The 25,319-nt window shown below is 36.0% G+C and overlaps 1 protein-coding gene across 8 annotated transcripts in view; it reads left to right on the plus strand.

The window, feature by feature from the left end:
* The window catches only part of LOC150093683 (beta-1,3-galactosyltransferase 1-like), a 204,767-nt gene that overhangs the window by 93,899 nt on the left and 85,549 nt on the right, over positions 1 to 25,319 (plus strand). For 4 of the 8 annotated variants that reach the window (XM_090412787.1, XM_090412786.1, XM_090412792.1 and 1 more), the window contains exon 2: positions 8,392 to 8,703. The gene's annotated coding sequence lies outside the window, so the exon portion shown is untranslated. Of the gene's footprint in view, positions 1 to 8,391; positions 8,704 to 15,045; positions 15,994 to 25,319 lie in introns of those variants that run through there. The other 4 variants (XM_090412785.1, XM_090412790.1, XM_090412791.1 and 1 more) reach the window with 1 other exon arrangement.

Here is a 25,319-nt window from a genome sequence, read left to right on the forward strand (position 1 = left end):
ATTGTGGATGCAGGATGAGGCTATTATTACGGATTTCAATTGAGGAGATATAGAACAAAGGGTGGAGAAGACACACAAGAGGAAGAAAAGAAAATTTATAGCGTAAATAAGTGACAAATCTCACATTATGAAAAGGATTCATGATGTTATAATATTTTAATCGGGTAATAACATCTGAGAAGTACGCCTTTTTCATATTCATTTGATGATTATTATACCGAAAAGATTAGTTAATAATATTCTAATTTGTTTAAATAATTTGTAATTACTGTCAAATTCTCTCTCTCTAGTACATATATATTTTAAAAAAAATTAGTTATCTGTTCATTTTTCTTGTAATAATATTCTAGAGAGTGCACACATCAAGTAAATTATGTTCTTCTAAACGATACGTAAGTACTGGGAGGGAAGGAAGCAATCAGCTGTTTAATCCTTCTTCTTCGCTTTAAACATCCCCTATCTCTGCATGTTTTAACAGCTAATGGCTTTCCTGATTTGTCAACATTATGAGATACGCATTAAATGACTTAGTCAAAGACCGTTAGGCCTTTCTTTAATGTCCGCTTTATGTAAATAGTAGATCCAGTTGTGAATTCTATTTGCGTTGGATTTCCTGTAATTATCGCTACAAACATAAAATAAAAGAGGGAAGTAGAAAAGACACGTGCTATTGATCTGCGGAAATGGAAGGTGTTTGTAGGCGTATGTTTCTTTGTTAGTACTCTCGCGTGTTAGAAAATACTTTTGATTCTGTTATTTACTCTCTCTTTCTATTAATGCCGATTGTACTACTTGGTTCCTGTTAGGAAACGACACAATCTGACTCACAGTCATCTGATATGAACCAGTTCGTCTATGCTTTTACAAAAAAAAGAAAAAAAAATCCTTTATTTTAATCGTAACTTCCTCGCCCTTACCACTATTTAAACTAAACACAATTAAACTAGAGCAGAGTAGCTCGACTAGTTCAGTAAATGTGGAACTGGGTTTCTGTCCACTGTAATTATTTCCGCCAGTTGCCATGGTCACCCACTTCTGACAAGGTGTAAAAACTTAACATCGGAAATTACCTCTTTTTTTTTTTTTATGTACCCGCAAATTTATCTAATGGCGTACATTAAATTGATAGAACTCCGCAAGTAAAAACCACTATAGTTAATCTCAATAGTTTATTAAAGTAGCTTCTATCTATTCAACACCTTTCCTTGGCCAACATATTCATAAAGGATTACCTTAATAGACAAATTGTTAAAGCCAAAGAAAGCTACGAATTAATACGAGAATTGGTCAAAATATCCAGAACAGAATTTCCTGTAGGAGATTTAAAGCGATCACAAGTTCCTTTATCCTCCGAGATAAAGGAACTCTCCTGGTGGTTATACAACGATGATTGCATCTCCATACATCTCTGGTAAGGATATTTGGAAATGGTTAACTGCTGAGTGTGGAATTTACTTCTACATCGGCAACGTCTTCACATGGTTGAGGAAGGTCACGGTAAGAGGCATGAAGAAGAAGCCAGCCTAAAGGTCATTTTTGACGCATCTCGATGACATCAGAGAACGGTTTTGTAGACTATCTGATTCGAAAATTCCCAATTCTCTGTTATTTTTCCACTGTTTATTGTAACATTGCTAACAAACACACACGTAGTTCTTTCACCCATCCATTTTACAATGCTTTATTGCAAAAATATCACTTTAGATCAGTTTACCAACGACTGAGTAAAGCTACCTACTTTCCTAGTAGTTGGCGCCAGATCTCACAAAACGTTTTGTAATAGATTTGCATAATCCTCGTACACAGTGATGTCAAAAATTAAAGTAAAAAGGTTAAAAATATCCGAAACATCGGACTTTGGTACATTAAGTTGGCATTATCTATTATAGGCAAAATTATCTACCATATGCTAAAGGCTCATCGTGTCTACTGTTGGAAATACGCTAAGTAAGAAATAATCATATGCAGATAAAAAAAAGGCAAAGAGAATACAATCAAGAATGAATTTAGTGCTGTGTTATTATCAAAACCTTTCTTCTGTTTCTTACAAGAGCCAAGCGTAGAGAATCAAAAAAGAAAGGATGCATGTTGAGACAATAAATAATTCTTTCCAGAAACACAGGTGTCTTCGACGGAATTTATTCAGAAGATAAAATAATTTTTCTAGACAGTGGATTCAGTATAACCTCTTTTGTCTGGTCTACTCACAAAATAAATATTGCACTATCGGCTTCTTGAACCTCACATAAAGAAATATCTATCGATCTTGCTTTCTGAAAGTCTCAAAAATAAACAAAAATGAAACTTTCATAAGATAATGATATTTCTGCTTTTAAGAAATTATTCTAAAAGGATGAAAAAAATATTAGTTTGTTGTTCAACATGCATAGACTAAATATATTTATTACCTTCGTTTGTGTCTATCAATCAAATACATTAAAACGGTGAAAGTGAACGGATATAGCCACGGCTGTCTTCAATAATTCTACCATCCATGCTAGAAAAATTAGCTATATGATAGGAAAATTAATGCATATGAAATTTATATTAATATAAAGTTATTCGATTGTTAATTGTTAACGAATTTAATTATTAAAGAATAAATTATTACTTGTATTCATACAAATTATTTGCAACTTAATTTTTTTTTTTGGCTAGATCGGTGAAGCAAGAATGCTTTTCATCTTCCGCGCTATCTGTAGAGGACAATGTGAGGATAGGGTGTTATTGCGCTATGAGCTCTGATCATGGCAGGAGGGTAACAGCAATAGCTGCGCCTCAGTTAGAACTTCATTGGCTACAGCATTGCCATCGATTACCCTCCCTGGGTGCCCATTTTATTTCGCCTCGTACGACATGCATGGGCTGCAGTGGAGCTATTCTTATCCCGGCCACCACACAGGGATGCAACTTAATTGTTAACTGTTAACTTTTGTGGATGGATGGATCTCAATCCCGTGGATTATAATCCCGTCATCTCTAAGAAGTCAGCTTAAATTAATAAGAGATTATCGAGCACCTGGCTCGCCCAATTTAGGGTGGTGTCGGAACGCTTGTACCGATGAGCAGAGCTGCTTACGGGCGCTTGTGTTTCCACCTGTTGTTTTCATCGTAGTTAGATGATTCTTGAATGAGTTGATTGGGGTGAGTAGCTGCTTTGGTGAAATATGTAGAGGCAGTTTCACGGAGAAACGCGAGAATATCCTGAATGTTAGCATCTCGATGAAGGAGAGCATTCCTGACAAATCACGGATCATCGACTATCATACGGAGACACTTGTGTTGGATAATTTGTAATTTTTTTATGTTGCTGGGGAAAGTGTGACCCCAAGCTGGTGATCCGTATGTTAAAGTGGGTCTGATAATTGTTTTGTTTTCGATACTGACTTGGCTTCTTCGATCGAGAAGATAGTAGAGCTAGACACTTGGAAATTGGATTTATTGCAGGCATATACAATGTGAGGGTTAAAACTGATGCGGTTATCTAGCTGTATGCCTAGATATTTGGTTTTGGATTTCTATGGAATAGCTGTATTGAACAGTTTGACTTCTCCGTAGTGGGATGCTTTCCGTCTTGTAAAAAGAACGGCAGTGCGTTTGTCAGCATTGACATCTATCCCTCATTTCTTAAACCATTTTTCCAGGTTTGTTGCTGCGTAGCTAAGTGCGGTCTGAGAGATCTGGGCAAAATTGCCATATCGTCCGCGTAGCAAGCCATGGTGGTTGATGCCGTGCTTGGGACGTCTGCAACGTAGATGTTGGAAAGCAGCTGGAATAGCACCGAGCCATGGGTACGCCTGCAGTGATTCTTTTCATAGAGAATCTGAGTCCGCGCAGCTTAACTTGGAATTTACAGGTTTTTTACACAAGAGACAATGAATTTAGTAATGTATAGTGGAATGTTGGCTGTAATTAATTTGCCATACCTTATCAAAAGCTTTTGCGATATCGAGAAAGATTGCTCCTGTATTTTGCTATAAATCCAGTTGTTATAAAGTCTACTAATCTGTGGATTTGTTGAGTTGTGCTGTGACCATTACGGAATCCGAACTGCTCTTTCGGGATAAGGCTGCTTTTGTTCACCTCATCTTGCAGACGGTTGAGAATATTTTTTCCCTCAATTTTCCCCACGCATGACAAGAGGCTGATGGGCCTATAATTCTATGGGAACAGTGGTGCTTTCCCTGGTTTCTGAAAGAGAATTATATCTGCTTGTTTCCATCGAGTGGGAAAGTAACTGAGTCTAAGCATTGCATTTATGATGGCTACCAAATGCATAACTGCTTTATGTGGAAGCGCTTTTAAAGTTTTGTTGGTAATCTCGTCGGGTCCTGGAGCCTTTTTGTTGTTGGGTTTCTTTATGATGGTATAAACTTCCCTAGGTGAAGTGAGACTAATATGTTCACAGCTGCAGGGATGACATAAAGCGCAGCGAACGTGTCGGTGGATTTTCTCGATGAAAAGCAAATTCGCATGCGTGTAGTTACATTGAAGCTCCAGGGCATCTGCAAAAGCTTCTGCCTTCTCATCATCTCTGTAAACTACGCCTCATTCGCCGTGGATGGGCTGTGTGTTGGAACAATCCGTTCGGAGAGCTTAAGCCAATTTCCACAGCGAGTTATCCTCAGCTTTTAAGGAACACAGCTTTCTTTCCCACTGTTGGTTCCTGAAGTCTTTGAGAGCATAGCGGACTAAATTGGTTGCCCTCTGTAGTTCTTAACGCCCCTGGGGAGATAATCTGTTGTGATAACGGCGTCTGATTTTATTTTTATTACGGATTAGATTTAGAATTTCTTCCGGGAGCAGGTTTGTTTGAGCTGGGTTGGTAACGGTGGAGGTTGTAGCCAAGCCAGTATGAATTGTATTTTCTAGATTTTTGACTGCGACATCGATTTCTTCGCAGGAGGAGATAGTTGGTATCGGACCTATACGAGTGCGAAGTGCGACTTTGCGTTTGGTGAAGTTTGTGCAGGTTTGATTGGGGATGAGTTCTATATCTCCTCCTAGGCTTAGTAGTACTGGGTTGTAGTCAGAACTAAGGTCGTTAACCACCTGTAGATGAAAATGATGAGAGGTGTTCTTGAATATCCAACATATCAGGACTGCCTCGCGGTCCGCTGGTTCGATTGGTCCTGCAACAACGATATTTCGTAGCAAAGCAAAGTTGTAAAGAATCATCCCATTATTATTGAAACTTTTATTGTTCCATAAGGGATGGTTAGAGTTGAGATCTCCCGCAACAATTGTTGCTTCATTGGTATCGAGCAGTTGGGAGAGATCGGAGGGTAGGAGAGGTTTGCCTGGAGGGTTATAAACTGAGTGTAGGTTTAGGTTGCCTGCGTTATTGGTGTGGATTTCAATTCCAGTTTCTTCCATATTTGTTGTAGTGGCTTTCATTATTTCGTTATAACAGATGTTTTTCTTGACAAAGATAGCTGGGCCACCGCCTCTGGCATATCATATCTGAGAAGAGAATGATATCTGAAGTTAGGATTGTCGCAGGGCCGAAGATGCGTCTCACTAATTAATAGGATATCAATTCTAAAGTGATCTGCAAATTCTTGTAGCTCTAGGAGTTTATTATTAAGACCGTTAGCATTCCGATCTCTATGGAGTTAGTTGGGATAACTGGATTATCCATTAAGCATTGAGAATATGACTTGGGTATTTTTCAGGAACTTGATTGTATCATTCTGATTGGGGTTAGTTTTGCTGAAAGCAGTTAGCATTTTCCCTAAGGTAGTAATTAGAGTAGCTGTAGAGTTTTGATTGCTTGGAGCAGGTTTTATCGGTTTTGTGCGCAAGGTACTTCTTCGGCGTACGACCTTTGAGTTATAGTCTGCAAAGGGTTCCCTGCTGCAGGAGGTGTTGTACATTTTTGTGATTTTGAAGATCCTGATTCTGTAGCTTTCAGAAGGTCAGCTGGGTGGAATGTGCAGCCTTTGTAGTTCACTGGATGCCGGCCGCCACAATCTGCGCACTTAGCAGGAGAATTGCGTGGTTTAGAACATGCGTGAATGGGGTGTTTATCTCCGCATTTGACATATCTGTACTCGGCTCTACAAAGTTTCTGCGCATGCCCATATTTTTGACAGCGGTGACATTGTCCGGCAGATGATTTCCTTCTAAGTGGTTCAGTCTTGATTACTAGATTACAAACGATCTTGGGGTCGTAGATCTCTCTCTGATCTTTAGTGATTTCAACCAAGACCAGAGGCATGGGGCGTTTGTCTGCTCGGTACATTCGCGAGATCTTTATCGGATCTAATCCTTGTGTTTTAAGGTCAGCGGCTATCTCCTCTGATGTTATTGTTTCCACTAGATCTTTGATGACTACCTTTAAGTTCTTCTCGCTTTTTAGCTGAAATGTGTGGTATGGAATTTTCAGCTCGTCCATAAATTTAGTAAGCCGACGGTGGTCTGACGCTCCTTCTGGTTGAATGCGGACACCATGATCGGAGCTTTTAGCAGGGGTGAACTTGATTTCGGCGTTCTTCATCACCTTCGCTACTGTCGACCATTTGTCTTTAGATCTTAGAATCACCGGTGGAACTCTTTCTTTAGGATGTGCCGCTGTGTTCATTGAAGCTGCTCTTTCTACGGGCTGTGCCGATGTGTCTATCGGTGCTATCCTATTTGGGCTGAGCCTCTGTAGCTGGAGACTCCTTCTTACGCTTCTTTCTGCTGACCACCTTATAGTCTGTAGGGTCATCTGAGTTCACTAGCAGCTGGCCGTTAACTGTCGACATAATCTCCCTGGTGTTGTCTTGAAAAGTGCTGGGGAGAGGGTCAGGGGGTTGGTAATCCTCTGATTCGACTTCAGTAATCTGGTGGATCTCTACTCTACTCGGCCATTTGGTATGAAGTAGATTTCCAACATGTTTGAAAACTGCAAGGAGTTCCTTAAACTTTAGGTCATCATATGGGGGTGTTCATGGTTAAGCTTAATCTGTAGCTTGGTGGGCGTTTCGCGTGGAACAGGACCTGCCTTGTCCCTTCCTACCACCAAGTATAGACCGACAGTGGAAATCTCCTTTTTGAAGGCGGAAGACTACTGCCGGACACAGGAGAGGGCCTGAGAAAATTTCAGTGAAATAAAATCTTACCTTGCATAAAACTGAAAGAATACTGTGGTGAAGATCAATCACTATCTCGCTACTAACAACTCACAAAAAAAGCACGTCCGAGTCAATAATCCATCACTAGCAAAAGCTGAACAAATAATTATTTAATTATTTTCACAAACTCGTCAATGCACAAACTCCTTATTTAAGTTTAAGACGTTAAGACGAACTTCTCTGAAAAGAAAGAGAAAATCCGCAATTTTTAAACAATGCTACCTTTTATATAAATAAATGGTTAAAAATAAAAAGGTGTAGGAAAAACGAAATAAAATTTAAACAGTATTTAATTATAATAATTTGTTTATTTTATATATATTTAAAACTTAAAATAATTTTTTTAAATGATTGAAAAATATTATTAATTTTTTTAATATAAATATAGCATTTGAATAAAAAGTTTAGAAAAATATACTACAATTTTTCGTTCCTTGGCTTGTGGATTCAGAAAATGAGTCCACTGATCTACGTAGTTTCCAACTGCAAATGAATGCAGTAAATTTTTAGCAGGGGCGCTAAACTGCTTTTATAGAATTATAGAAGCTTGTTTTATCATAATGTTGAAATGAAGAAAAGCAGATAAAAATAATAAAATTCAAATTATAATTGTGAGCTAGATAGTCGCAATTATTTTGCGATGTACAGGTCATACACATTTTGTAAGATCAATTACAATTGTCTAAATCATAAATTTCCGATAAAAAGAAATAGGCGAGTATTAAAGAGTATCATGGTGCCTATAAAGTGTCGCAGCCTACTGGACTACAATGGAATACAAACTCCTTTACCCTCCTCCCAACACACTTCATGTCTGTGAGTAAATAGTCTTGTTGGAGTTTACGTCTTGAATAGGCATTCTTTAGTTATTTTTTCTAGGCTTCTTTTCTGTCGTTTTACTTCATAGAACACACATAGCTCATTGTTTGGAATGAAAAAAAAAAAACGTATTCATGTATTTTTGAAAATCTACGAAATTGTGATTTTACAATGGAAATTTTGATCTTAAATATTCGTATCAAATCTGGACAATACAAAAAGGATTCTCTCGTTAGCTTAAAGATGATTACTTAACAATCACATCCCTACACGTTTTACATTAGATGATAATCTATGTGCTACCGCTTGAGATTTGCACATTTTCTGCTCCATCATCAAAATCATATGCAAGAAATATGGAAATCGATTCTATTTTTAGAATAATGTTGTACTTTATTTCTTATACCATAATTTGTTTAGATCATTCTAAAGGATTTTCTTTTTGTCATTTCAGAAACTCCTTAGTTCAAATACATTGCCGATCCTGAGATGTAAAAGCAAGTCAGAGAATGAGAATACACAAATACGAAGATTCTGTTTAAACGCTAGTCACGTGTCATGTGTGTGACTCTACATGTGGCAGTTTCCAAGAAGTTTCGAAACTTTGAAGTATTTTTTGTTTTTTCCCCGTTTTCTTTTTTGAGCATCAATGAAGACGAAAAAGAAACTCCGAGTTTACTCATGGACAGTAGAGCAGTTTCTTCTCTCATCTATCCATCTTTCTCTCACTCTCCATTGCCCAATATGGATTTGTGAAAGCACATAGGTAGGAGATCAACTATTTTTATTCCGTATTTATAAAATTAAAATAAAAGATTCATGTTTATATAGTCATCATCGATTTCATGCTGTCTTTCTCTTAACTGGATTCTTATTTAGATATTGTAAATAACAAGTGTCAGCTGACGTTATCTCAATACTTCAAGGTCGTATATGTATTTGTGAGGTCATTCTATGTTACAAATATTCTATGAATATTTGAAACTACACATTTGAAAACTGAGATTTTACGCTGGAGTTTTTTAAGGGTAACTGCCTGCCTCCTTTGTTATAACACAACAGGACAGCCTCCTCCCCCGCTGCTGTACTTGATTGGCAGTTCTCTGAATGATGGAACAGTGGTGGTCCGCAGATAATGATAGTTGAATATCAATGTGTTGAACTGCGATGTGTAGCCGCCAGTGGCGGCCGGTGAAAATTTCAAGTGGGGATGCTGCATATACAAAATAAAATAAAAAAAAATTAAAAATTAAAAAATTATTTTTTTCCTAATCAGTAACCAATTTATTAATAAATAAATTTACATATTAAAAAATTGCTTTATTAAAAATATTTCATCCTCACCACAAACAAACACCGATAATAAAAGTTTCGTATCTCACAGAAATAACGCGCGCAAGCATACGATACACTGACCAAACGAGCAGTGTCGGAATCACTTGTAACGTCAATGAGAAACGCAAACGAATATCGGCGAGACCAGCTGCAATTGGTCCAACGTGATAATTCCAACACTGCGTTAGATCGCAGTGCAATCTAAAACTTTAATCGAACAATTCCAATTATTAACTATTCAATCAATGGCGAAACATAAGCTGTAACCTTTAACATGTTGTATTGCATTTACATAATGTTGTAAGCATTGTTATTATTTACAAACACAAACAAAATTTAATTTTTTCATTTTTTCCTTGGGGGTGCTGCAGTGTCGTAGTGCTTATGTACGAGCCGCCACTGGTAGCCGCTTAAAAAATGGAATATAAGCATAAGACTGACAAATGAACTAATTTGGAGAATTTTTCGATGCTGCAAGAAGGGTAAATTATGGTATTTTTTTTTTTCGTAAAGTTACACATTTCCATACCCAAACGAGAGGGCAGCCATCTTGAACATTTGTTAAATCGAAATGCGTCATGTAATGTTTTTAGCAATAGGAATTGTATTTGTTCTATTCAATTCAAGTTACATTCCGAAGATCCGTGGATCTGTAACAATTGAAAATTGGATCAGTTGCCATGGAATACGAAATGGGATAATATCTTATATTTGAAAGATTAACCTAAATTCACCGATCTTATTTTTAGGTAATTCAAACAAGACTATCTTTTTTTAGCTCTGTGCTTTCCATTTACTTAAAGAGGTAATCATTTCAATAGTTCTGGATTAACATTAAGACATCAAAGGCCACGACGAGTCTTCAGTAGCACTTCAGTTTTTTTCTTTTTCTCATTACATGAGTATAGTGTATTGATGAGTTCAAATAGTTATTTATTTTCAGCTGTTTCACCAAGTGGGCTAAATAATGTCATATTAGAACCTCTCAGTTTTCTTTACGGGTTTTATTCAGATCGCAAATGTCCTAAATATCACACTAAAAGCTGATTGCATGTAATTAATAAAGCCACTGTGATGTTCGACTCTTTCCTCCGCAGTCGAATGTAATTAAAAGTTAGTAAAAAATTAGAACAAAGCAAATAACATGAGCACAAATGCAAGTGAAAATTACTCAGCACTAGTTCACAACCTTTTCCAACCTGCACTTGATAACAGTTCAAGACAAGTTTTAGAAAATAATTCTACGTCATATTCATTCTTCACTTAATGCCAATTATTCGTTAGGTAAGTGTTGGTTGGTTGATTATCAGGAAGTGTACCTTATTAAGATTATACATACAATCAAAACATTCAACTTCTTATTTAAATTTAAGATAAATTGGAAGATTCGTCTCTCTCTCTCTCTCTCTCTCTCTCTCACTGTAACCATAATACTTAGAAATTATAATTTTTATGAATACTAAGCAGCTAGAATCAAAACGTAGCTTCCTGGTATTTTTTTATTATTACTGCCTTTCCTTACGATGAATACCCAACCTGCCTGTTTATCGCCCTTTCCCTCATTATATAATTCATTATTCACTTTCTTGTGGATATGATATTTTCATCCGGGAAATTTTATTTTTGATAACTCTGGTTATCTTTCGTGGAAAGAATAATAAATCTTGGAAAAATAAACCCTAATTCTTGCGCAGAAGGCTTGAATGTTATTTTCCTCTGAAACTTGTAGCCTGTCAAGCTCAGAAGCAAAAACAGATTTGTCCATTGGTTAGACCAATGGTTTGCCCAAAGTAGTTCATTTTTGCCTCATAGCTTTGGTTGCTTCAGCAGTAATCCGAAACTATACCACCTTAGCCGTTGATTAATATATTGCATTCGGATTTATTTTTATTTATTAATTTATGTGGTATTTGTGAACGCTGGCATAACTACGAGTATATCAGATCGATAGCTTCCTCCGATCGAAAACAGTAGCTATTTATAATAGTTACTGTTTTCGATCGGAGGAAGTTTATATAGGTTTATAATAATCTATAAGCCCCAATCCCAAATCTGCTCATTCTTTCGTGTTAGGGGTAGTAGTGTATCTAAAACCTCCTTAAAATTCCCAATTCGTCTCATAGATGCAATGGTTCAGCAGGTACTTCCATGATCACTGCTCCAGTAAGCTAGCAACCATCATTCCTCGCTTTCTGTTAACCCTGTTAAAAATACGAACAGTAGCACACAGCATGGACAGTTTCAATGTTCAGTTAGAACGTGTGTTAGGATCTGAAGAGTGGACAAAGTAATCAGATTGCGGTAAGGATCACTGAGTCCAAATATCCAGAGGGAAAAATGGACAGCCAGTTTTTATCTCTGGCCGTTCGCTATGTCATGGCAAACGAACGACTCACTCTCTCTCTCTATTCGGATTTCTCTAAAAATCTTGAAGTTTCACTTGATTCAGTTTTATCGTCTACTTTCTTTAATAAATAAATGACCTTTTGCTGACCTCAAATCCTATCCATAGTGTCGCCGATGATTGTGCATTCCATTACCTCTAGTTCATGTAATCGATCATGTACTGCTAAAATATTTAGCTTCAAGATCGTCCAGAAATAGTGGTTTAAACATTTTTCCAGTAGTGCAAGGATAACCTAGTAACCTTCAATACCTCTTAAACACATTGCTCTCTTCCCCAACCAAAAAATATCTAAGTTTACTTCTCTTACCTCTGATGATATCCTTTAACAGACAAGATCAGAGCTCTGTCACTTAGCATTTGCTTATCTTTTCTGACAAGAATACACCATCTTTGTAGTTTTCCAGTCTCTAAACATTTTGGTGTCCAACAGTCCAACATCAGTTACTGCCCAACTGCAAACCCACCGAACCTGTTTTATCTCTTCTTCTTTCATTACACCTTCCCAGTGATGTCCACGGACCATTCACTGCTATAGATCATGAAACCTTTCTTTTATGGGCTCGAACATCAAAATGCGCCATTCCAGTCGTTTTAAAAGAATGCAATTGAGACTGGGATGTCTTTTCTAGCACTCATACCCGAAAAGTTGCTTATATTAACCAACATGTCGGGGTGATAGAAGAAGGGGGAATTGCATAAACGCACTCTCCATCTACTTATGAGAAAAACCATACGATGAGAAATATTGGGAAATCCTAATTTAAGCTTTTTCAAGTTTTAAAGCTGCAAATCAACTTTCACTTTTCTCTCTTGCTCATTTTAATTATGCAAACCTAAAACTTCCTTTGTTTCGAAACAAAGTGGGGATGTAATGATTGTCATATGTGAGGAACGATCACTAATGATGACCTATCACCGCAAACTCTGATATTCTTGTTAATTTCGTTATCGCGTGCGACACTTGATATGCAGCGTGACAAGGTCATGAGCTCTTTCAGTTCCCTGGAAGGTTAAGTAGGGTACGAATGATGAATAAGCAGAGGAACCCAGTGCTTAGTACAACCCCGCAGAGTGTAGTCACAACGTAACGTAATATTTAAGACATCGCACACGATACCCTAATCATGTGAAAGTGGGTATAATTTACATCTGCGATGGTACCAGAAATATGACCACCGGACGTCTTGAGGAACTCTCCAGACAAGAGTAATTGCACTTTGAGATATTTGCATATCACTAAGTTTTGATCAATTTCTGAATACAGAATTAAATGAAACTTGAAATGTAATTTAAAATCGCTTTCAGTATTATTACGGATTTTTCAAATATTATCTGATTTAAAAACCTTCTTTTATTAATAATTGATTTAAAAGCATTTATACGAATAGTCGATCAAATTTGCATTTACTGTCAACATAACCAAACAGTATTAACAGCATATGGACTTTACATCTATTTCAATTAAATTAATAAACAAAAAATAAAGGTGTATATAAATAATGAAGGATTATTAGTTCAATATTTAAATATTTAAACAAATAAAATTAAAATTTTATTTTAATTTTATTTATTTAAATAAAATTAAATACAATACAATAATTCTATAATTAAAACTCTGAATTTTTAATGTTATGTTGCAATTAAAACACATAAAACGTGCTTAACCACTGAAAAAATGAAAAGAATTAATACTCTCAATATAGTCAAGTGAAAAATGAAAAACTTATTGCTCTTCATATGAACAGCAAGAGCATTGTTAGCGATCGATGGTTTTGAAAGAAAACTAGCAGATTTAAATCCTCTAACTTTCCTCGGGTGGATACCACCACATCGTAAACCTAATCCTGCAATGAGGAAGGCGAAAGTAATTTCCAAGAAGTCTCAACGTTCTTGACGAATCACGAATGTTGTAGACCGTATTTCAATTGTCGTTTTATTATCTTTTATTAAATGGAAATAAAATTGCTGTCTTATATGGTGGACACGAGGATAATCTCGCAGACTTTCTGACACCAAGATAAAATTCAAATAACATTTCCAAATATCTTTTTACTTTTTTTAGTTATTGTCAAGAGCAACCACGAGAAAACATGTTTTTCTTGGAAAAGTGACGGAAACGAAAAAGATTATTACAGAAATATATAAACAACTCTGACATCCCAACGCATAAACTGTGATAAAAACTATTTTTAAAAAAAATACGCAAAAATCATAAAATACATTTAATAATCAACGAAACCATTTTCTGTTATATGAAATATTCATGCATCATGCATTTAACTATCATAATAATCTTTTACGAGAACAGCGCCGCTTACTCAAGGGCGCTCGTTCAGCCATATTGCGGTAGGCGCCGTATTAGGGCAACAATATATTTTACAACATCTGATGTAGATGCAACAGATTTATTTGAAGAATTAAAAATTCTCTCAAAAATAATACAAGAGAAAAGTGGTCTCCTCACCAAATTTTATCATATGTATACATACATATAACCAAAATCTTGTAGAAATTTATCCCAACTCAACCGCCTCCCTAAGGAGGTTGTTAACAATTCCTGTTAGCGTTGCAATTGCTGAAAGAAGTTTTTCCAAGCTATAAATTAAAAAATAAAAAAATAAAAAATAAATTAAAAAAATTGCGAACAGCAATGACCCAAGAAAGATTGGTTGGGCTAGCAACTATATCGACAGAGTCGGACATAGCTTATAATTTAAATTTATAAGCGCTTATAATATTACTTAATATTATTATGTAATTGTTTTGCATTAATGTTTCTCTTCCCTCGATGAGTCTGTAGACTCCCTGGAGGTGTCACGTAATAATAATAATAAAAATAATAACAAAATAACAATTGGAGATGTTCTTATATATTTGTCTTATAATCCATCAGGGGCGATATTTAATTGTTTGCCTCAGGGCGCGATCTAATCTGGCAAGTCACTGTGTGTGTATATATATATATATATATATATATATATATATATATATATATATATATATATATATATATATATATATATATATATATATATATATATATATATATATATATATATATATATATATACGTAGAATTCAATGGGGATCTCCACAAGTTCGCATTACAAACACTACAAATTACCTTAATAAAACTATCTTATCTGGAATTCTGTTCTGTAATTAAGTGTTTCCCTTGCGATATTTAATCGCCAAACAATCTATCGTATGTTTTTCATTTCTTAAAGAGTTTTTGCTTAGCGTATCGTTTTCTTGGAGAGTGTTGTTTGACTGCGCGAAAGCCTGGAGGTCTGCGTCGTATTTCGCGGCGGGCAGCCGTCCATTCATCTCTGTACAGCTGGAAAGGGCAGAGTCGGTAGAGCGAGTCAGTGCGAGAGAGAGAGAGAGAGAGAGAGAGACGGGCAATCAATGGCAGCCACGTTGGTCGACGTGAGACCTAAAATCGAAGCCAGTGCAGCTGTGAGTGTGGCTGTGCTAGATCTCCATCTTGCTACTGCCAGGGCGGTACGAACCTTTCCTTCCGTTTGCTAACATCATTGCGTTGCAGGAAGAGCTCGAAGACACGTCAAACCAAGCCTTCTTTTTTCCCGGGCAGCCTCATGCAGAAGGGGAAATCTGCTGCTTCTCAACGCGCAGAATTTTACCCGGAACGCGCATACCGACACCACACATTCGTAGAAGCCGAGGCGGTAATGTACGACGGCGGACTTGTGTTATGTGCTGGTGTATGCAAGGGTGTTTTGTAAGTATGGCGTTAGATCGCAGACTCATCCACGTCCTCTGATACCGTACTGTGTGTGTGTTCGAGTGTTTAGTGTTACTTCTCTGGCAAACACCTGCCACCAGATGATAATCACGGAAAGAGTGAAAGAGAAAAAAAAACGTAACTGGAAACCGTTGCCACCTACCAGTGACAGGCCGAGCGTTTAGTCCCAGGTTACGTTGTGAACAACCCCCCCAAGGCTAAAACGTACATGACAGCTGACAACGGTACAGATGGCAGCATTTGCCTTTCGTTCTAGGGTAGTGATCAAGGAGCAATCTCTTCCGCGACTCTTGTTCTACACACAAAAGACACGGCTGGCCTTCCTACTGGCTACACATTGTGGCAGCGGTCACGTGCCATTGTTCGGTGTGCGTTTGGCGGGGAACGCATCCATTTCGTTGAAGAACCATGGAAACAAGAATCAGGATAGCCGATGCGGTAGCGATGTAATGGGTGGTGTCAACATTAGGTGTCATCATATGGAGACAACATCAGGGACCATACCTACGAGAGACACATCAAAACCAGGTAGAAATGACTAGGACAAGGTAAGCTATCTTCTTCTATACTTGATAACGATTAACGCTGCATTGCATCTATTTACCTGATTACTGTTTTTAACAGATGATTCGCAAGTTGCTAAGAATACTGGGATTTTAGTTCATTCCTCTCCCGTTGCATACGTTCTTTATTATCTTAATATTATTCGACTTTCTCCTTTAATAGACTCATATAAAGATGACTTTGCTATAGATGATCATGCATCCAAATTATTAGCCACGTTCTGCCCTAGCATTGCGAAGCAAAGCCTTCTGTTCACCACGTGTAGAACCTGTCTTAGCTTGTATCAGGTTGAAACACAAGAAATCGAAAATTATTTAGTGATATTTATCTAAGACATTATGTTCAGATAACAGCTATATAACGACATCCCTCTTGTAAGCAGTCTTTTTCATAATTAATTTCTTTCGGTAATTAATTCCAGAAAAATAATGATGGCTAACTATTCTTATTAATCCATATCATCTCCAAGATCAAACATACTTGAAAATATGCATCGTAAGGCTAAATATAATTAGGCTTAATTATATTTATTCTTACATTGCACATATTCACGAGAAATCTTCAATAATTATTGAAGATTGTTGACGAATAAATAACATCAAATAAATAATCCATGTTTTAGCTGAGTGCCTTTATTTAATTCTGAAGTGATTTTTGCAACAAAAAAAGTAAAAATTAGAAATGTCGATATTCAGAAAATGCAACTAAATAAATGCCATAAATTCAGAATGTTAGCATTTATTGTTGATTGATGCATCAGGTCTTGTATGAACGATTATAAGGCTTTAGTGAAGAGGAGAAAGATAAAATGGACCGGCATCAAAATGCTTCAGAGAGAGAGTCCAGTGGGAAATTAGAAGAACAAGAAGTCTGAGGTTGTAAGATGCCTTACTCCCAAGACATCTCATTTCAAACCTCTCTCTCTCCATCTGAAACGGAGAATAAAACTGTAAGAAGTATTTGAATTGTTTGGACAATAAATGAACATTAAAAAGTTTCTTCAAAAGTAAAAAAAATAGACCGAAAAGGAAAACGTAAATAAATATTTGAGTAGTGCAGCAAAAACAAAGATTGCATTTGGTGGAAGTTGTTTTTGTTCAATAGTTAGTGAAGTCAAAGTCGTATATTAATTAGTTCAAAGATCTACTTATTGGCTTCGGGGCATCCAAGATGATATAAAACAGGTGGAAGGAAACATTGATTTCCTGTACAGAGCAGCTGTTACTTGTGTAGCATGAAACTCCAAGTAGTACTTTATACATTAATTAAAACAGTTTGCCGGAAGTTGGTAATTAGAAAGGCACGACATTGCAGATAAAGGACAGACTCCGATTACCCACTTTATTAGAGCCGCGCGTTTCGCCTTTGGCTCGAATTAGAACTTTACGTAAGATGGCACAACTTCTGTGATAAGCTGAAAGATTTCTCGAGCCATTCGCAAACCTTACAGTGCTGATAACTCGAGATAAGGAATATGTTTCTTATTTCTTTTCTTTAGTTTCTTTTTTGCCTCGGTTCCTTTCAATGGCAAAGTGTAATATGACTTTATTTGCGTTTCAGTTCGTTCCCAGGACATGTAATCTATCACCCATACGCACATGCCGGTATCACTTCTCCCGGTATCATTATTACAACATACGTTATAATTGTAAATTATAATTGAAAAGTGACATCTACTAACTTCACTTTTTTTCAATCTGCAGCGAATAACTGTCACTTTGATTCGCATCAAATACTTTACATCAAATACATCAAATACTCTACTTAAAAACGAAGATTTAGTGTTAACCACTGTGATATTAATAACATCATTGCATCGGGAAAATTATATCAAAACAACTTGAAATGAATAGCATTTTAATGTACTAGTTACAGCCTCAAGAGGGATGCCAACATGAATTTCAATTAAGTGGACTTACAAGAAACGGAAACTGAAGTAGTTTGAATAGGCGAGACCTGAAGATCGCTTAAAATAAATACAACGCATGTGACATCAGCAATACTTTTAATATCTCATTCCCGGTTAAGGTCTCTGACCTTGGATGTTATCATCATCATACATACTTGTAAACACGGGTGAAGAAACTCATCACTGCACATTTTGGAGTGGATTTCTACGTGCGTATTTAGAAAGTCTGCTGAATAAGCTTTTACGAGTAAGAAAATAAGTAAATTATGGATTACTACTCTTTGTAATCATTTCTCCAGAATATTTATAATTTTTACTAATAAAATTGGAAAAATAATTTACGTTAGTGTTCATTTGTGTAATGTTTAACCAAAATAAACTATGGACTTTTCCAATCGATGGTGAATTAGCCGATTTCATACGGAGGTTAGGGTTTTTTCCCCCTCCCAGAAACTGGGATTTTTCTTCCAGCATACAGGCAAATCGGCCATGAGAACACACGTAATTTATAGACACAAAATACTACTGGTGGTGGTGAGGGGTAGATGACGCTGTGTTGATGGTGTGTAGTATTGTCGTGTAGTTGAAGGATTATTTAAGGGAGACGGTGAGTGTAGCGGATGGTGTACCCTCCCACGAGTCCTTGAAGGTGTCACGTAATAATAATAATAATAATAGTACAAAAACAATGCTGGAAAAGGTGTACCGATCGTTTAGTTTCGCTAATAAAATAATAGCTTCCAATCAGGGTCTGAAAAAGCAACTTTTTTATATACAAAGATAGCATGGAGCATATGGTGAATTTGATACTAAACGGTTATTGTTCAACTGGAACAAACAGTCTCGTGTAGTGACGTATAATAACCGAAGGTGTATCATCTGTTCTGAAGTTTTTAGATGACTGTTGGCAAAACTGAAGCCCGTATTGTGTAGGTATGAGACTTACAAACATCACGTAGAATCAATGATTGGTTTTTGTTAAAAGAGCGAGGAGATCACTTCTGTGGATTCTTTAATGTTCCATGCTAGGAGCTTTTTCATCTAAAACTACATCATGGCAGTACTGATTCTACAATTTATTTGGAGGCCTCTGATGCGATCCCTAATCACCGCAGACCAAGCGAGAATACAAGATACACCTGTCTCGTTGTTCTATGTTGAACATTAATGGTGTAGTGCACCAGTCAAAATAACCAATTGCCAAACAAACTAGTGTAATATCGATGATCATGATCTCATGGCAGGAGGTAACAGCAATAGCCGAACCTCAGTTAGAACTTCATTAGCTACAGCATCGATACTGAATTCGTTTCATTATTAATAAAAAATAAACGAACCAAAAAAAGGTGTTGTTATTTTGTATTTAAATAATATTTAGAAATTCCATTAAATTCAACTTATTTATTTAAAAACTTATTATACCTAAACTTGCAGAATTATTTCATTAAAATTATTTTCAAAAATCAATTTAAAAATGTATTTAACTAGCATTTGACTATTTTGATGAAGGACAAACACCTTACCAATAAAAAAAAAAAAACAGTACTGAGAGCAAATGACAATAAATATTCAGAGTGGCCATACTTTGAATAGATATAAAGATAAGAAGCTTTGCATGGACTTCTTATGTTGAAAGCGATTGAGCCGATCTCATAAAGAGGCTTTTTCATCGAGCATAGAGCCAATTCGGCCACAGAACAATAGACAAAAATGCTATTACTGGAAGGTAGATGGCGTATTTGTGACGGAATAATAATAATATGGGAAAGATTTAAAATTACGATATATAAAAAAATAAGTCTTCTGTAAACATGATCAGGATGAATCTGTATTCCACCAGTTTATTAATATTATAATTGGGTCATAATACGATTATTCATCATGAAAAAACGTTCTGATGATTTTTACGTACGGTTGTCACAATTTCTTAATTTACACTGATGACTTCCTTCATGAGGATTATCACAACTTTTCAGCACACCCTCATATATTATAAACATACCACTAATTAGTTAACATATTATGATATAACCGCCGCGAGGCCCATGCGGCGCCATCTTATGAAACCAACGTAAAGCTGTTGGCTACAATATATTCATACTTGTTGACTGCGCTCTGGTATGAATATATCTGTTCCTGATATGAATATATCAGGAACAGATATGAATTCTTGACAGATTTGCCTGATAACGGGAAGAAAAGCCGGAGTTTCTGGTGGGGGAAATAAAAACCCAGTAACCTCCGTATGAGACCGGCTAACTCACCCTCGATTGAATAGCCCTCATAAAGATGCTTCGCGTCGTAAATGGGATTGTAACCGAGGTCTTTTCAATCAACCGGTACCATCGAAACTGATTCAGTTACGGAGGTTGTAACATACCGCTAAGTGGATTGCATTTAAAAAATAAATCTACAATCGTTGGTTCGAATCTCCATTTTAATTCCATCTTTCCTCGTATAAGGTAGAAAATCTAATTTTCAAAATTCTGAACCAAGTAGGTTTTTACTGGAAACAATGTTAGAAAAGGAAAACAACCTCTGGAATATAAGGAAACATGTGCAAATTTAACAAATTTCGTATTATTTTTTGAAGTATCTCGACCATGGTTACTTGCTAAAGTTTGTAGCATGTCTTCCTCGAACAGGACAAATAAAAAAAAAATGCCAACAAATTAACGAAACTTGTAACAAAATATATTCGTGCTACCACTTTATGTTTCCAAATTAGAGAATATCCAATTTAAAGATTTTCAGTGATAAATTAAGCGCAGTTTTTGTCCTCAAGCTGTCACTATCAGACATAAAAGTGCATTTAACGTTCAGATGTATAATGATCTTACACTTTCTTTTCCGTTTGAAAAGAAGAGGATTCATTATGAATATTCATATTCAATATTATTACTCTTTCCTATCGTTTTCTCCTTCTCTTTCTCTCTCTTCAATAGTAATGTACTCTCGGGGATTAACATAAGCAAGCTCCCACTTGTTGTTCTGCGCAGTGTGAAAGAAAGTTCGTACAATTTCGCAGGAATGGTCTACGCTCGAATCTCGTTTGGACAAGAGGAACATTGCCGGTGTTGTCGACCTCATACAAAGTTGACAGGCTGTCCTCCTAGATATTCTGATTTCTTCTCCCTCCCTGTAAAACAGACTGGATAACCCATGCAATTGATGGCATGAATCGATGGACTTAGTTTCATTGTTGTGACACTAAACCAGAATAGAAACAAGGACGCTCACTTCTTTCTTACATGTTAAATGGTTGACGAAAGACGTTTTCAAAAAACATTCTGCATCTTTATTTTTCTACTTTTTCTGTTTTTTTCCCAGTTCAGTTGAGGTTCAGTCTCCACTTGTAGAGGGGAGACTGAAGCTCAATTCAACATTGAGCTTCAGTCTCGACTTGTAGCTAATCAGGGATAACTGATTTTAATAGACATTCATTGAAGAGGAAGCCAACAAGTAATGACGGGTAGTGGTCCCTAATCCCAACATAATATATTATTGTCAGAAATAGTGTGGGTTCTACAGTCGATGTTTTTGAATTTCCAGGAGAAAAACCGGCTTTCCAGAGATCGACTAACTCAAGAATCAGCGAAGAAAGGCTTAGTAAAAGTTCCTATAGTCAGTGACTAGAATGGCACTTAAAACGGAGATGACATATTTCACAGAGCCTGGCATTTTGGATGGAAACGCCACTTGCATTGAGCTACACAGGACACTGAATTTAAAATTGAAAATTATACATGCTTTCCATCTAGTTTATCACAGTTATTAAGAGATATTTCACAACGTTACATTTCTGTAGATGATCCATTTTACATTTCATTGTTTAAATATTTACATTATTAAAAATGTCAGTTTTGTATGAGGATATCTAAACGGAAGAGTAAAATAAACATCAGCTAACGCATTTTATTTTCAAAATGGAATAGGCAAGGTGGATTAGTCTTAACTAACTTTTGGAAACTGTAGGCAGCCAATTTCCACACCCGTAGCCATTACTGAAAGCCTAGCTTGAAGCTATCAGTGATTTTCATAGGCATCTGGGAGAAGAGTATAGCAGACTGTCACCATCTAGTTGTCGATCGTTTCTAGGAGAACAAACTTAATTGCCTGTGCTGAAGATCGACTATTTCTGGAAACGAATGATAAAACGAATGATTAAAATCAAAATTATAATTCGTTCTTTAGTTTGTGCGTTCAATCAGTAATATATGCAAACAAAGCTATTTTTCATACGTTTCCTGGTGTCAAACAACATTTTGATAAAGATGCTTATCAGGTTTTTTTTTTTTTCGTTTTCTTTTCTTAGTGTATGCTCCTGCAAATAAAATGTATATTTTGGTTAAAAAAGATGACACTATTAGCTAACAAAAGGCAACAAATATTTGGAAGCAACTGAAGTTTCTACAGTGTATATATAGAAAATTTTGCCATTCATTAGAAGTCGAAGATATTGGTTAGCAATGATGATGTCCTTTCGGCTTTCATTATGGGATTTTATAGATTTCCTTGGCCTAAAAGCTCTTTAAAAGATTTAGATTGGATTGGATTTAGTTGGTAATACGATCCTCAACTAAGGCCAGGAGAGTGGATATTATGCCATTTAAATGCGTGTGTTTCATGACCGGATTGCATGTTTTAAGGGATAAAAGACCCGAGTTTCCCTAAGAATCAGGTCCAGATCAGATAGAAAACAAGATCATAGTAGATAGAGGCAAGGAAGAAACTTAGGATACTTTACGGGTTCTTGTTGAGTCAAAAAAGTTCAAAAACGGAGATGACATATTTCATTATCTGTTGGTAGTCAAAGTAATTATCGGACCAAAAAGAGAAGATTTGTGCAGATTTGAACACATGGCAATTCCATGTGTTCTCTCGTGAACTGCAAAAGTATACCAGTCTTCTATGATTTATGTTTTATTGGTCTTTATGAATCTCTCGTATCGAAATTCCCTCCAGAGGCTATCTTGATGGTAGCATTCGATTTATTTCGTACTTTTACATTCTTCGAATTTCAACATCAGACACAGTCATGAAGTTTTACGACAGTTTCTATAATTCTTTCAATTATTTTCCCTTATCAAAATAATTTCATCTAAGAATGATTGAAATATTAAATCAAGAAAAACTTTCAAAAATATTGTTTAAGTAACGAAATAAATGTAAAACATGGTACTCATAATCTTATCTTAACTCTGTGAAAAGTTTACTGCATTCGAATAGTAGTAATTGAATTAAAGCACTTCTATGAACAACGCAATTCTATAGTCAATTTAATGCATCACATAAACACGACAGATGACCAATATACATTCAATCTAAAGACTTTATGTTTATAGAAAACAGAGAAGGTTATACGCCATCTATAACTAATGTACTAATAATATCAACATTGTTTTATCTGCTTTTAACATATTGATTACTGGTTCTAATTATATTCAATGAACACTATTCTAATTAGTTTGTCGAATATTACAGTATTGCTCTAATTTAGATGCTAATGTCTCTTTAAGGAAAGATAACCAATCCAGTTAGCATAAGATGCATTAATTATAGTGAAAGAGTCTTTAAGGTATTATTTAGTTAGTCAAATCACTGAATATTATGCATCAAAAGAGATTATTTAATGTTAGTGGTTTGGCTACTGAGTGAATTAGGAAATGAGTAGGGGTTACCGCTAATTCTTGAAACCTAAATTATGCATTAAGATCTTAAGATCCGATTCTCATAAACTGTATCTTTACCTCTGTGGGTTGGATAATTAATGAAAGTTACTTAAGGTGTATATTTTAGTAATGAAGTTTAGTTCGTATCTTTTCACGCTACATTTCATGAAACATCTACATGATGTGACCCCTTGTTTAATCACATCCTGTTAACTTCGAGCTTCTCAAGAGTAATACTGGAAATTTGTCTGTATCCCAGTGAGAGAATGTCATGTATTCAATTTTGGTTTCCATAAACATTATTCAAATTTAAATTTCTTCTTTCCGGTAAGCTTCACCGTGAACTCGAAAGATCCTGTTTAAATACCCATTCCATGCGAAATAGGACAAGTCCAGTTGTGGAGTTCCATCCATCCTTATCCTTCAATAAGCAGCATCGATTCTCCTTCGTCTCCACGATGCGTATTTAAGGCAAAAGTGAATACTATCAGAAACATACAAGCTTTATAACTTTTTAATAAGGATTACAAATAGAAGAATATTCACAGATCATAGTTCGTGATGCTTGAGTTTTATGGGAACATAGCATTTCGGTAGCGTAATATGATGTGAGGATTCACCCATCATATGTACACCTGTCATAACACGGACTAAGTCAACACAGTATTAAATTTACCTCCCCAAACATCACATTAATTATGCACCACAATACACGTGAATGTTATGTTCTCATATATGATATAAACTCAGGATTCTGATTACGAATATTCTCTTTTTGCATTATTTAAGAAAACGTTATAAGGCTTTCATTCCCATGTACACTCTCTGTACTAATGGTCGCAACACCAGAGAACTAATAAGTTTAGTTCACAGGGTTCTAGAACTAAGCTAATAAATCCTGACCATTCAGCTAGAGGTATGCTTTGTATTCAATAGTTCAATCACAATCCTGCCCAACTTATTAACACACTTCATTAATCGTGCGAACATAGATTAAATAAACATAAACTAACTATTAATCAAAAATTCAAAATGGATGGTTTAGCAACCAACGGTTTTAAATTATTCTATTTACAAGCAGATAGTTTTATAAGTTATCTTTGATTAGGAAGGACCGTTCTTTACAAACTGGGAAAAGAATAATTTTAAACGGCATTTCAAGCTAAGATAAGCTAGCGAGGCTCATACCAAACTGGCAGAGTTTCTCTCTCTGAAATTCGCACTTTTTCCCTACTCAAAAGAGAACACGCGCAATTAGTAGCCATAAGAGACTACATAGATCGGATTGACTGCATTATCTTAACATATCAAAGCCAAGTTAATAGACTATGATGGGATATTGAGGACATTAAGAGGACGTGACGATTAAAGTCTTTCGTTTCTGAGAAAATAAAGGATGCGTGAATTTCATCATAAAAATCTTACCTGTTGAGGTTGAATATACGACATCATGGAGTACCTTAAGAACTCCATTATGTTATAGAATTCTTATATCTGCAGATGTGTCATGTGATATATCTGAAGTTACGCCGCTGTCCGCAGATATCTAGTTAGTTATTCACATTGTGACGTTTCTGGATGTCATGTAGTCACTTCCGTACCTCATAGGGTTTTTGGAGAGAAGCCATTTTAGAAACAGTGGTAGGATCACAGATACCCTTTATACACAGAATTATTAGGACACAAACATCCTTGCTTTTGGCGGGATTCGAGCCCGCAGCCTCTTGGC

The sequence above is a fragment of the Typopeltis vanoorti genome, chromosome 23, assembly GCF_054136105.1.
Source record: "Typopeltis vanoorti isolate ZY-2024b chromosome 23, IOZ_Tvanoo_1.0, whole genome shotgun sequence".
NCBI classification, from domain to species: domain Eukaryota; kingdom Metazoa; phylum Arthropoda; class Arachnida; order Uropygi; family Thelyphonidae; genus Typopeltis; species Typopeltis vanoorti.